Below are 13035 nucleotides of genomic sequence, written 5' to 3' on the forward strand. Positions count from 1 at the left end.
CACTATGAAAAATTAGTATTATTACTCACCCCTTCCCTTTTATTAAAAAAAGTTGGAAATACAGCTTGATCCACGTTTTGTATCTCCTCAGCAACGCCAATGATCACCTAATCAAGACTGATGACTCAAAATCTAGAAAGACATGTAAGTGTCCAGGATTGACTGAAGTAAAGCAAGCCAGATTCAGTTACACAAACTGAAGAAATACTGACATTTTTCTGACATTTAACAATAAGAAAAGGTTTAAAAATTCTAGGTCTGAACACCCTCTAGCAACAACATAGTTCAGAGGGTAAGACAAGCTATAAAACTGCACAGCATTCACCCCAAACATACCCCTGAATGTGTGGAAAGAATTTTTAAGCTCTCTTTTAACCTTCCAAGAATCCAGATGACTGCCCTACTAGAAAAGGAAGATAAAGGAAACTTACAGAAAAACAACCATGTTAATTCCCTAGTGTTAGACATACAATTAGGCCATCCATATTTGGACTTCATAAGTTGCTGGGCACAGCAGAAGATACGCTACCCTGAAACCTGCCATAACACTGCTAAGACTTTGCCATATGTTTCCTTGCACACTGATGACACAAAGTGCCTCATCAATCATCCATATGCCGCATAAAATTTTAAACTTGTATTTTGCTGATAGGTGCCGCCAAAAAGAATCTTTTTGCTGATATATGGGATTTTCAGGTCTATTAGCATATTAAAAATTCAGTATGATTTTTCAATATGAAAAAAATTGGTTCAAAGCTGGGACAACATAACCTACAATTAGGTTTTAAGTTTATTTTCTGAAACTAAAAAGTTATTTCATTGCCTTGCTACACACATATAACCTGATAAGGTCTACCATGGATTAACCATGCACATACAAAAATTAAATGAACATAAGACACATGTAGCATACAACTAACCCCACTAAAAGGCAGCAGTCACCATCAGAAACAAGAGAGAAGAACCATGTATGTATATCCTACCTCTTCCACGAAAGAGAACTGCACCCAGGCAGTGACTTGCTTGATTGGGGCGAATCAGCGTCTGTATCAAATGACCTACAGCTTACTGTGTTTTCCTATACACATATACCAATACATGCTCATTAGCAAAGCTTGACAGGGTTCTTATGTCTGTTCTCTGCAGTCATCTGTTAACCAACATTTCTTGTTATGATACAGCCAGTAAACCCACAAATAACCAAGATGTTAGTTGCTCTATTGTTGACCTCTGCTTATTAAACATACAACCCACCTATTGCTACAAATCAAGGCATGTATTATTTCAGCAGTTTTCTTCTGCATTTCTTACTTCTCACCCACTAGACATTCTCTGAATGTATCCTCTTTCTGCCAAGTGTTACTTTTTTGAACATTATTAACTCAATTTACTGACTAATTTTCCATTTTTACCCTATTTGAATTGTTTATGGTTGTTTGTTGCGTTTTTTTAAATACATTTGAAATATTGCTAAAATTTTATTCCAGTAGTCATGCACATTTCATGGAATTGTTCTACAAGAGAAGTCTTTGTCTCTTTTCAGAGGATGAAGCAGAAAAAAAATCTCATTTCGTTACCATTTCGGTACTACAAACACCCACAAGAACCACAGCTCTGCAAAGTAATGAGAGGCAAAGACGGTACAGGAGGCAGTATCTTATATTAAACCAGCTGCAGAAGTTGGGGGGGAATAGAAAAAGAAGCTTTCAGGCTGAAGACAGACCTCTCTTGTACATCAGAATTGTTCATTACTCTTTGATCTCTATTATTATTTACAAGAGCTCTTTTTTATCTGGTTTAGCACAAACCTGGAAGGATATTTCTTACATTTACTGAAATGCAAGTAAACAAACTGCAAAATAAAGCAGAGTTTATGACAAATGTGAATACTAAGTGATCTTCAAAGCTAAGTTTTGTGACTCTAATGTGACTCTTTGTGATGCTGTTATTGAGACAAATACTGTGTTAACACTGTAGCATGTACACAGCTCACCTGTGTTGCATGGAATAATATTACTCAGCTATTTTCATAGGCACTTTCCAGCATATTTACTTAAAACCTTTACTTTAAAATCCTTTAAACTTAATTTTATCTATTTGGATTATCATTGCACTTGCTCCACACAGTATTACGCAGCATGCAATCAGAGCAGGTGAAGGTAAAACTCCAGTGCAATTGCATTATTTTTGTTTAGTACCAGTGGCAGGATCATCTGGAGTCCTCTATTTTTCTTTTTGTGGAAAAAAGTGATTTACACTTTCATGATCTTTAGCAAAAAACACATTTAAAAAGCACAAGAGAACATATAACAATCAAATTATTAGGGAAATCTCCCATATTCTTCACTCCACACCTTTCAAAATAAAATCTTGCCATATTTACTGGGCCAAGAAAGGCTTAGTTCTGATCATGCTAACTCAACTGAATTAAGAATAAGACACTGAAAATAAACTAACTTGATTAAAGATAACCTCTAACCTCCTTTTTACCCTTGAGAAGTTGAAAATACACAAATTGACAGCTTTAACAATGTTTTCTAAGAACAAAATTTCCTTTATCATTAAAAACCTATACAAACACAGAAAAATGTCCTAATAATGCTAGAAAGGCAGGTTGACATTGCTTTTTTTAGAAACTTTAGGCCACTCCAAACTTCATTAACCTGCTGGAACATAAGATCCTTACAAAACAAGCCCTCTCAGTACTGCAACATGATACAAAGATGGGGTTTTTTTGCAAGAAACAGCCATGAGGAGTCTAAACGCTTGGTTCTTAAGCACAAATCACATCTGTGACTTCATACTTCTGGATGCAAAGGATGATAAAACACTTTCAGCATACTTCCACTCTTCTTTGAGTCCACACAGATGGGGGACAGCAGTCCCATTGCTCTAGGCATGACAGAGTTTCTTGACACCTACCCATTTTTGCAAGGCAAACCAAAGCAAACTCCCATACTTCGTTACAGTTCTGAGGTCCAGGTTGGACCCATAAAGGAAAACTCAGATCTGCCAACAGTTCCTGAGCTCAGATGTTACAACAAAATATCAGCTGCTGTCCTTTTTAGAAGCAGTAAACAAATAAAAGGTTAGCCAGTTATAAAGTCACATTTATAACTTTTGAGCACCTGTTCTATTCTGTTCTGAAAACATTTTGCTCTGATGACTGACTTCCCTATAAATATTCCATGAAAACCTTCATGAAAAGTAACCAAGGCCTTTAACATGAACCAGACAAACACATGCAAGAACATAGAACCTGGTATAACATCCCATAAAATAGGGTGGCCAGCAACTTTATTTTCCTAAGACATTGATTTGTGGTAATAGCTGGTAGTAAATCAGCAAAATGTTTCTTTTCCAGACATAACAAAAATACAGGGATCTCCCTCATTCCTACTGAAACATCACCAATACATTCCAGCTCCAAATAACAACCCCATCCGGTCTTCTGCACATACTTCTATTGCAGAAGGAGCCTCTCCTACTTCAACACCCTTTCTCTCTGCACCTCACCATAACACTGCTCTTTCTGTGTCACTTGTTACCCAGTGTAAGACTTCTCTTCTTAGGTAACAGAGCACAGAAATCTCTCTCAGCCCTCACCGTGATAAATAGTGAGAAAGCAAGCCATGTGGCAGGCGCTGGTTTCCTCACCCATGCACGGGGGATTCAGCACCCACATCACCTCTTGAGCCGTGCCAGCCCCGGCTCAGCAGTGCAGCTTGTGCTAACCGCTGCACTGAGATTTCAGTTGCTTTCTTTTACCAGCTACTAGAAGGTACAAGATGTTGCAGAGAGTGGAGAACACTTTTTTCCTTATCGGGCCTGAGTGACCAGAGCAGGGAGAGGCAAGCATGTTACAGATCTGGGTGCACTGCCTGATGAGTTTTCAGCAAGCTACTGCACCTATCACTTTTCTTAACTTTTTAAGTAGGGACAGAGTCTGGGAAAGATTGGGCAAGAAAGGCAAACAGAAGGCCATCCTCTACCAGCCAAAAAGGTGTTCTGAGAAGCACTAACCACTGCCATTAACACTCATAGTAGGGTTACACATACCTTCATACAGACATAATGTCATATATTAACATTAACCTTGCTTATGTGCTTTTTGCACATAACTGTAAAAGTAAATTTCACCGACAATGAGGGCCTTTAGTGGCCCCAACTGGCCTCATATGGGACCCCCAAACCCCTGCCCATGGCTCCAGCAGCTGTATTCAAGCTTTGACCTGGGCACAGAGTCCTGCTATCAGCTATGCTACAGGTGCACCTGTCTCCCATCTCTTGCCCTGTCTCTCGGTGGATCTCAGACCTACATCACTTCATCTTCCAGTTAAAAAAATAAAACATTGCATGCTGCCACTTTCCTCCTCCTTAAGAAAGAGAACATTAAAAAGATGGCAACTATCTCACACAGGATCTACTCTTAACCTGTACATAGCTTAATTTTTTGGTTTGACCAGACAAGCTCCCTCTCTATTCCAGCTGGGGTAGCTGTCTCTATGGCAGGTTTCCTAACGTGAAAGAAAGCTAAATACAATAAATCAAAACTCCTCATTTATATTGAAGATCAAACCCAGGTTCCCCGCTGCTTCACTGAAATATATAGCACTTTCTAACACATGTTTCTTGGGTAAGTATTGCTGCAGTACAGGTCTATAATTTCATATTCCCTGCTGACTGCTAACACAGTACTAGTATCTGTGACTGCTATTACATGCTGCTATTGCAGTAGTTACCATGCCAAAAAGATAATTATCAAAAAAATATCTCTGATTGTACTCAGAGGGTTTAGCAACAAAACAGAGTCAAAAGGTTACAGGGAAAAGGAGACGTGAGGAAACTCTTCAGTCTGACTGCTGTCCTCTCCATAGAACAGAGTAATAGCCTATAACTTACGTCCATAACAACAGTCAGATTTCAGTCTTTATTCCATTTTTTATAGGCTTTAACTGTCAGAGTTCAAAACGCATTGCATAATTTTTGTTATTGCATGCTCCTGTGATGGTCTCAGTTCATAATCAATCTTTTGGGAACCCCTGAGCAGCAGCAAATTGTTCAAAAGACTCCCCCAGTCGTGGCAGAATTATTCCACACAGTGGTAGTATCCAATTAATCAGAACAACTGAAAGTACTCAACAGCCAGCACGGATTTTCTAATTAAGACTCTTCCATGTAGTGAATCATTTTGCAAATCGAAATTGATTTTAAAAATAACTTAGCTGAAGCAATATAGAAGTGGGGAGTTTTTTGTGTGTGGTTCGGGGTTTTTTAAATCAAGAGTACAAGAAAATTTGATTTCCAGAGATTCCAAAAGTACAGCCTGGCCACTGTCTAGTGAGAGACCAGAAATGAAATTAAGATCACAGGGTTCCTTAAGTAGCCACGTTACCTTTGGAATTCACTTATGGCCCAATTTTGCAAGAGCAGATAATGATTCTGCTGCTTCACATCCTAAGCCTGATATTCAGGAGATGGTGAACACACATCTGTATGGCTTCTCAGGGCAGACAGCCAAGACTCACAATTTCTGACCATTTCAGTTGTATGCACATATATGCACATCACAACCATTGCTCCTTCTGCTATAACCATCACATGTTCTAGCTTCTTTTCCTGCTTCCTTTGCTCTTTGGACTTTAGAAATCTAAATTACAAGTTCTTCAGACAACTTCAGGCAAAATGAAAAGTAACTTATACAGACATGTTGAAGGCTTCCAAATGTAGAGGAAGCACAATTCCAAATACTGATCTATAATGAATAATACAAGCTCACCTTGAGTTTAAAACTTAACTAAAATTATTAAGTCAAGGAAAACCAAAAGAACAGTAAATTAGCTCAAGACATAGCTAAGGAAACCACTCTAGAAATCAGAAGCTTTAGAGACATGAAGCAGACCGTTACAGCAAAAAGCAAAGTTACATAGTCTTGACTAGACTGAGCCTGGCCATGTCTAGAATGAGAGACCAGAAATAGGTTTGGAAATTTTGTGGTGTCTGAGCAGTTTCCATTCACTGCCCCAAGGATGTTGACACTGGCTTAAGTGCACAAAACTTTATTCATGGTGTCCACAGCTGATGACATACATGGACTTCAAAGTTAATTTGGAGATTAAAAAAACAAAGGCGAGAAAAAGAGAGAGAAGGGTAATACAAAAAACTCTGCCCTGTGGTGACATGGAGGGGAAGCAATGGGGTCTCAAGACAAATGTCCTCCACTTGTTGCCCTTGCCAGTGCAGCGGGTGGTAATGGTGAAGATGATAAGGCTGATAATGACTTTCACCATGCTCTTCCCTAGTAAAAATAGTACTTTTAATCAGGACCAACTCAAATGCCCTGTTTCCCACACATACAACACTCAGTGCTGCCTGGAGCATACCTCATCAGGTGTAAGAGCTGCACAACACTCATTGCCACACTTTGTCTACATAAACAATTGAGAGATTCTTATCAGATATTTAAATAGCTATTGCCTACTTGGATATTCACCAAGTCTTGTTCTTTTCTCAGTGTTTAAACTAAAGGTTACAAAACAAGAGGTTGGAGAAGGCAGAGGAAAGAAGGGGAGATTTTTTTCTGTTGGTGGCAATCACTTGTGTGTGTGAAATTGAAGATGTTAAACAAGTTTAATGATAAAGGTATCAAAGTTCAAGAGCAATGATTGTGCTATGAGATTAAACTGATTAAAGCACCTGTCACTTAATAAAGCCAGGCACCAAAAAAACTCAGCACACTATGCCAATATGCTTGTATCCAAGGTGTGGTAGTTTCGTAGCTCAAGTGCCTCCCCACCACAGGATGGTTGGTACTTCATCAGGTGTGAAAGACCATTTGAACATTAATTTCATTTTAATCTGAAGAGAGGTCCTGACACTGAGTAAGAGTGATCATTTAAAGCAGGTTTATGTAAACGAATGCAAGTAAACATGGGCTTACAAATGAGAACATACAAATTACCTAGCATATTGCCTGAATAAGAGACACCAGATAAAAGCTTTGCTCTTAGATATGACAGGTAATGTATTAGGTAAATAATCTCAACTATTACTTCGCAAAGCAAAAATGTGTACAAAGATGGATACTGCTTTTTTTTCTTTCTTTCTTTAAACAGCAAATTATCCCAAAAGGCCAACCTTCCTATCTCCCAGAAAACACATCTTTAAAAGACGAGTAGATAAACAGATTTCATTTGCTGCACAGCAAAAGTAGGTTCTTCTTTAGTGTGCCTGGATAAGTCAGTGGTAGAGCCCAACACATCAAGTCCATGTCTAAAATAAAATAATTTGATAAATTCTATTCCTTAAATAAAATAAAACATACTTCATTTGAAGAGCTGCTGCTACCTTATACAGATCATGCTGTACTTTATGCTAGTAACTGAGAATATATGGAAATGCAATACCGTTTTTGCCACCTGAGGCTCCAACACAGACTGCATAGAGCCATTTATTTGCAGTATGATATGTGCAGTATCAGTTTATGTTCAGGCTATTCTTATTGCTTGGGTTTACCCATTCTTTCTACCCTGCAGCAATGTAAGACCCAAAGCCATCTCAACCCAGGCTGCCACACCAGTCTCAGAGATAACCTGCTTTCAGACTGTAGCTGGATATACGGGTCAGAAAGCCCACAGAGTCAGTTTTCAACAATTAAAAAAAGGAGTGGTCTCATTCTTCCAGACTAGTATTATGATATATATATATATAATTATATATATTAGACTTCCACACAACATATGAAGATGGCCTTGACTGAAGACTGAAGCAAACTCAAAGACCACCTGTCTTCCAGTCCACAGAGAAGCCTTGCAGACAGCCTGCAAGCAGCCTAACCCACCCTAATTCACCCAGGGACAGACTTGAACCAGGTCTCCCTCCACCCCTCCAAACAAAAATCAAAGAAACTATCTTTCAGACATCAGTCTCAGAACTGTGAAATTATCTGCTCTCTCAACATAGCAGAATGTAACAAGAGTTCATCAATGATGCAAAGATACGTAATTGTAACATTATTAACAGCCTACTATGCAAATAGCTAGCACCTTTGTTAGCTCTCTACATTGTATTAAATGAAGAAAAGATCACTTGGTAGCGACATTGTAGTGCGTTTGCATGGCAAGGTTTTGGTAGCCAGGGGGCTACAGGGGTGGCTTCTGTGAGAAGAAGCCAGAAGCTTCCCCCACATCCAACAGAGCCAATGCCAGCCAGCTCCACCACAGACCCACCACTGGCCAAGGCCAAGCCAACCAGTGACAATGGTAGCACCTCTGTGATAATATATTTAAGAAAGGGGGGGAGGGGAAATTGCACAAAAAAACTGCTCTGGAAGAAAGGAGTGGGACTATGTGACAGAAACAACTCTGCAGACCTCAAGGTCAGTGAAGAAGAAGGGGGAAGGAGGTGATCCAGGCACCAGAGCAGAGACTCCCCTGCAGCCCATGGTAAAGACAATGGTGAGGCAGGTTATCCTCCCGCAGCCCATGCAGGTTAACAGTGGAGCAGATATCCAGCGGCAGCCCATGAAGGACCTCATACCAGAGCAGGTGGGTGCCCGAGGGAAGCTGTGACCCCATGGGCAGCCCACACTGAAGCAGGTTTGCTAGCAGGACTTGTGGACCCATGGAGAGAGGAGCCCAGGCTGGAGCAGGTTTGCTGGCAGGACAGGTGACCCCACAGGGGACCCATGCTGGAGCAGTCTGTTCCAGAAGGGCTGCACCCCGTGAGATGGACCCATTCTGGAGCAGCATGTGAAGAACTGCAGCCCTTGGCAAGGACTCATGTTGGAGAAGTTCATGGAGGACTGCCTCCCATGGGAGGGAACCCCACACTGGAGCAGGGGAAAAGTGTGAGGAGGAAGGAGCGGCAGAGACAACGTCATGACCTGACTGTAACCCCCATTAAGGAGGTAGAGAAATCAGGAGTGAAGTTAAGCCCAGGAAGAAGGGGGAATGGCAGGAAGATGTTTTTTCTGATTTGACTGGTAACAAATTAAACTAATTTTCCTCAAGTTGAGCCTGTTTTGCCCATGACAGTAATTGCTGAGTGATCTCCCTGTCCTTATCTCAACCCATGAGCCTTTTATGTTCTCTCCCCTGTCTAGCTGAGGAGGGGAGTGACAGAGCGGCTTTTGTGGGCACTGGCATTCAGCCAGGGTCAAACCACCACAAGCGTATATAGATACGAGGTTGTAGGACTCTATTTGCCATTCCTAGACATTTCCACATATAATTTCTTTGGTTTAGGCCCTATCCCACAGAGATATCTTTGACCATGTAACCTGCGTTTTTGGTCAGAAAGTAATCACCTCTAACCATCGGATTAGCCTCAGCAAATATTAAGGTATTCTGAGACAGCTACTTATTCAGATCTGTCCACATTATGCTCTAAGAAATTCTGGAGAAACAGAATCCAAAGAGTAGTTCAGTGTTTTTCAGCTCCTTTGGAACCTGAAGTACAATTTTACATTCTTAAATGCTTAAAATAATCAATATAAGTCTCCAGAGGCTGGTACCACATCATGCAGTATCAGCCTTTGCCAACTGCATGGGTGTTTTAGTATCTCCTTTAACCATACTCTTCTCTTCTGCTGACGGTATTTTAAAAACTGAGTAAAACAAAAGATGTCTTTGCTGTCCTTTACAGTCAGAAAAATTTTAGTGTGGTGGCAATTTATTTCTTTGTTCGAATTAAACTGCAGACATAGAATACTGAACTTAGCCAAAGCTAGCATGAACACCAGAGAACTGTACTGGATGAAAATAAGGATAATAGACAAAAAAAATTCTAAGTGAAGTAAAATAGCATTCTGTAATACACCTTTGAGTTCTGCAGCTTTTTCTGTAAGTATTATAGTAATTCTGCTGACCTGTACATTATGTTCTTTGCAATGTTCCATTTTTGTATTAATGCATCAATGTTTAGGTGGAGTGGGCAACATAACAACTGTATCTTTTAAAACATGCTCAAAAAAAAATATGGACATGTTAAACAACAGTATAAGTCACAACATCCCACTATAATTTCCTGATGATTCGTAGTCACATACCATACACAGTGTCACTGTACACATACGTGTGGTTTCCTAGACTTAACCCACACAAGATGGAGACACGATGTATCAGCAAAAACCAGATGGATGTTACATCCAGCCATCACAGGGTATCTGTGCACTCCAAACAAAATAGGATGCTTATCTCTCTGTGGTGGGAGTACATATAGCAAAAGGCGACTGAATAGGACAGGTGGCACAGCTGTTTTGCCCAGGAAAGACAGGAACACCAGGAAGGCAAGCAAGATTGGCGAGTCTGGGGCTGGTCTGTTTCCTTTGGTGGCCACATGCTTTGGCTAAGTGGAAGTTTGCTGAGGCTGCTCTGAGTGTTTGCCAGGCGACTGCTGCAGACGATGTGAGAGGGTGTGATGCAAAGAGGTCTGCAAGGTAGTCCCTTGATCCTGACAAGGGGGCTGAGTGTACCTGGGATGGAGGCAACAAGAAGACAAAAAGCAGAAGCTAAATAACCAGAGGAGTGTAGCGAACAGAGGCAGCCAAGATGGAAGAGTGCACTGGAAGCCTGCACCGACAAAGATACAGAGGAGTTTGCTTCTACACACACACTCACATGTGCACACACTCACTCAGTTTACCTCGTATAGGCTACATTTTACTTCACTGCTAAGCATCTTACAAAGGGTACAGTACCACACTGGAAAAAAAGACAAGCTAAACTAATAATTTTTTAAAAAATTAACATGTTTAGCTCAACATGCAGTCAAAGTTCAGGAACAGACAGACAGTGCTACTGGCCACAGCACAGCACATGTGACTATCTATTCAGGGACCAGTTTTCTGGGGGTAGAGGTATGTGTATAGTACAAGGAGTTCCTGGTCCTCATACTCTTCAGGTGGGAATGGCCAAACAGGAACAGCAAAGAGAAATTAAAAGGTCCCAGATGAGGCCTATAGGAACACTTTTGCATAGTCTCACCTCCACCGCAGCAGCTCTTGTGCTGGGGATGCAAGTCTCAGGGAAGGACAGCATCCATCTGGGCAAGAACATGCTCTTGCAGACTGGATGCATCTGCAGTAGAAAGGACTCCAAGGACAGAAAGCAGCAGTGGCAGGAGGTTGCTTTACTAGGCACAGAGCTAGCCAGCTTTGAGACACTGGAGAAGAACTGCGCAGTAACTTACGTGTAAGATGTGAAGGAAGCAGACCTGGGATCTCCCAATAGCTCACGAGGAAGAACAGGGTCAATAGTCAGTCTGTATCAGCACTGGCCACACAGGGAAGTGTCAGAGGGATGTTCTGGAGGCTCAGTTCAGATGACCAACTAGGATACTGAGGACCAGGATCTTCATAACCACTGTCATTAAGAGACTTATTAAGAGCTGTATATGCTAAGAGCAGGCAGAAATCTGGAGTCTCAACATATGAATAAGATGGTGATGCTGAAAAGGGGGGTTTAATTAAGAAATTAAGAATTAAGAAATGGGGTACCTTTCGGGATAAGACAGATCTGTAAAAGGAGGACAGGCTGGCTGTACCTTCACCAAACTGGAGTCAGGCTGAAAATTACAGGAAAACATTTAAACTAAAAACTAGGGAAAGCCAAAAGGCACAAAGGAGCACCTGATTCAGACTGACACAGTCCCAAAGCGGTTACAGCTAATGCTCCTCTGAAAAGGCTAAGGGAAATAAACAGCTTAATACAAAAAAATAGAAAAGGCAAATCAGACATCCAGTCACTTAGTTAAACAGCTCTGGTTCCCAGCTGTCATTAAAGTGTCCACACAGAGACAACAGACAGTAAAATGACTGGTACCCATCAGTTTCATCCTAAATAGCCATCAGTTTTAACATCCTCAACATACACAATGTCTAAAGACACTGGTTAATGCCCAAGCACGTGTATGAGGAACGCTCTAGCATGCAGTATCCCCAGAGCATCAGGCTCTTGTATTTCAGGTATAAATCACTGCATTATTTTCCCAGCGCCTCTCTTTTAAAACATGATGGCGATATCCGAGCAGCCCCTCAGCCGATGCCAGACAAGGCGCCTCTGCAGAAGCACAGGAAGAAGAGAGGTCTCCATAGCAACAGGGGCCACGGGGGCTCTCACAACCCCTCTTCTGCACCCACTCCCCAAACTCAATTTTTCTTCCAAAGAGAATTGCTTAGTAGTTCACCTGAAAACACATAAGACCTATTCCAGACAGACTTCATCAAGACTGCAACCTGAACTGGGTTTACTGCTGAAGGGTCCATTATTCCTGAGGCTTGGAACCACACACACAAAAATGCAGGAGGAAATTATTTCCATAATGTTATTATACTGTAATATGTTATTACTATGCAATCATTACATGCAAATATTACCACTCATATAATTAAATTTGTCTGATGCTTTTTATTAGACTTGTTTTTCAGTCACTTTTTGCTTTGCCAAACTGTAACTATTCCAGCTAATCAGCAACAAAGTTAATCTATGCAAAGTGCCTGGTTTAGAAGATTTCATCTAAAACAACCCAAATTTTTCCAAGGATGACACCAGCAGAAACAAAACATCATCCTCCCCATCCCCAGACCTTCCCCCCCTCCCCCCCCCCCCCCAAGATGGTTCTACCCTTTTTGGGGGCAGAGCTACAAATTTTTGCTGGAGCTGTTGCAGACATGCCCCTCATTCTTTAAAAATTCTCTCAGTCCAGTCTTTAATCATGTACCTGCAGTATTTTTTACTGCAAGATCTCCTGCTTCATTCTTTATAGAAGATGCCTGTGGCAAACCTCACTGGTAGCTATTCCAAGCTACAAATATTTATTCCTTATGCTAGTATACATTTATCTTTACAAACACATTACCTAGACTGCCAGTTACTTTAGGATTGTATCTTAGAAGGGACCTATCCCTTTATAAATGAGGTGCTGTAACAATTCCATTTTACATCTCTGTGCACAGGTGTCAAGGCAGGGAGCTGAAAAATCAGTTTCAAGGGCAGGGAGACAAACAGCTCATGCGAAATCCTCAGGAAAAGGGGT

General features: G+C 41.0%; 1 protein-coding gene across 4 annotated transcripts in view; it reads right to left on the reverse strand.

Moving 5' to 3' along the window:
• Positions 1-13035, reverse strand: part of GPR176 (G protein-coupled receptor 176) — a 36430-nt gene that overhangs the window by 16186 nt on the left and 7209 nt on the right. The gene's annotated exons all lie outside the window — the stretch shown is intronic.

This window comes from Falco peregrinus, chromosome 1 (genome assembly GCF_023634155.1).
Source record: "Falco peregrinus isolate bFalPer1 chromosome 1, bFalPer1.pri, whole genome shotgun sequence".
Lineage (NCBI taxonomy): Eukaryota > Metazoa > Chordata > Aves > Falconiformes > Falconidae > Falco > Falco peregrinus.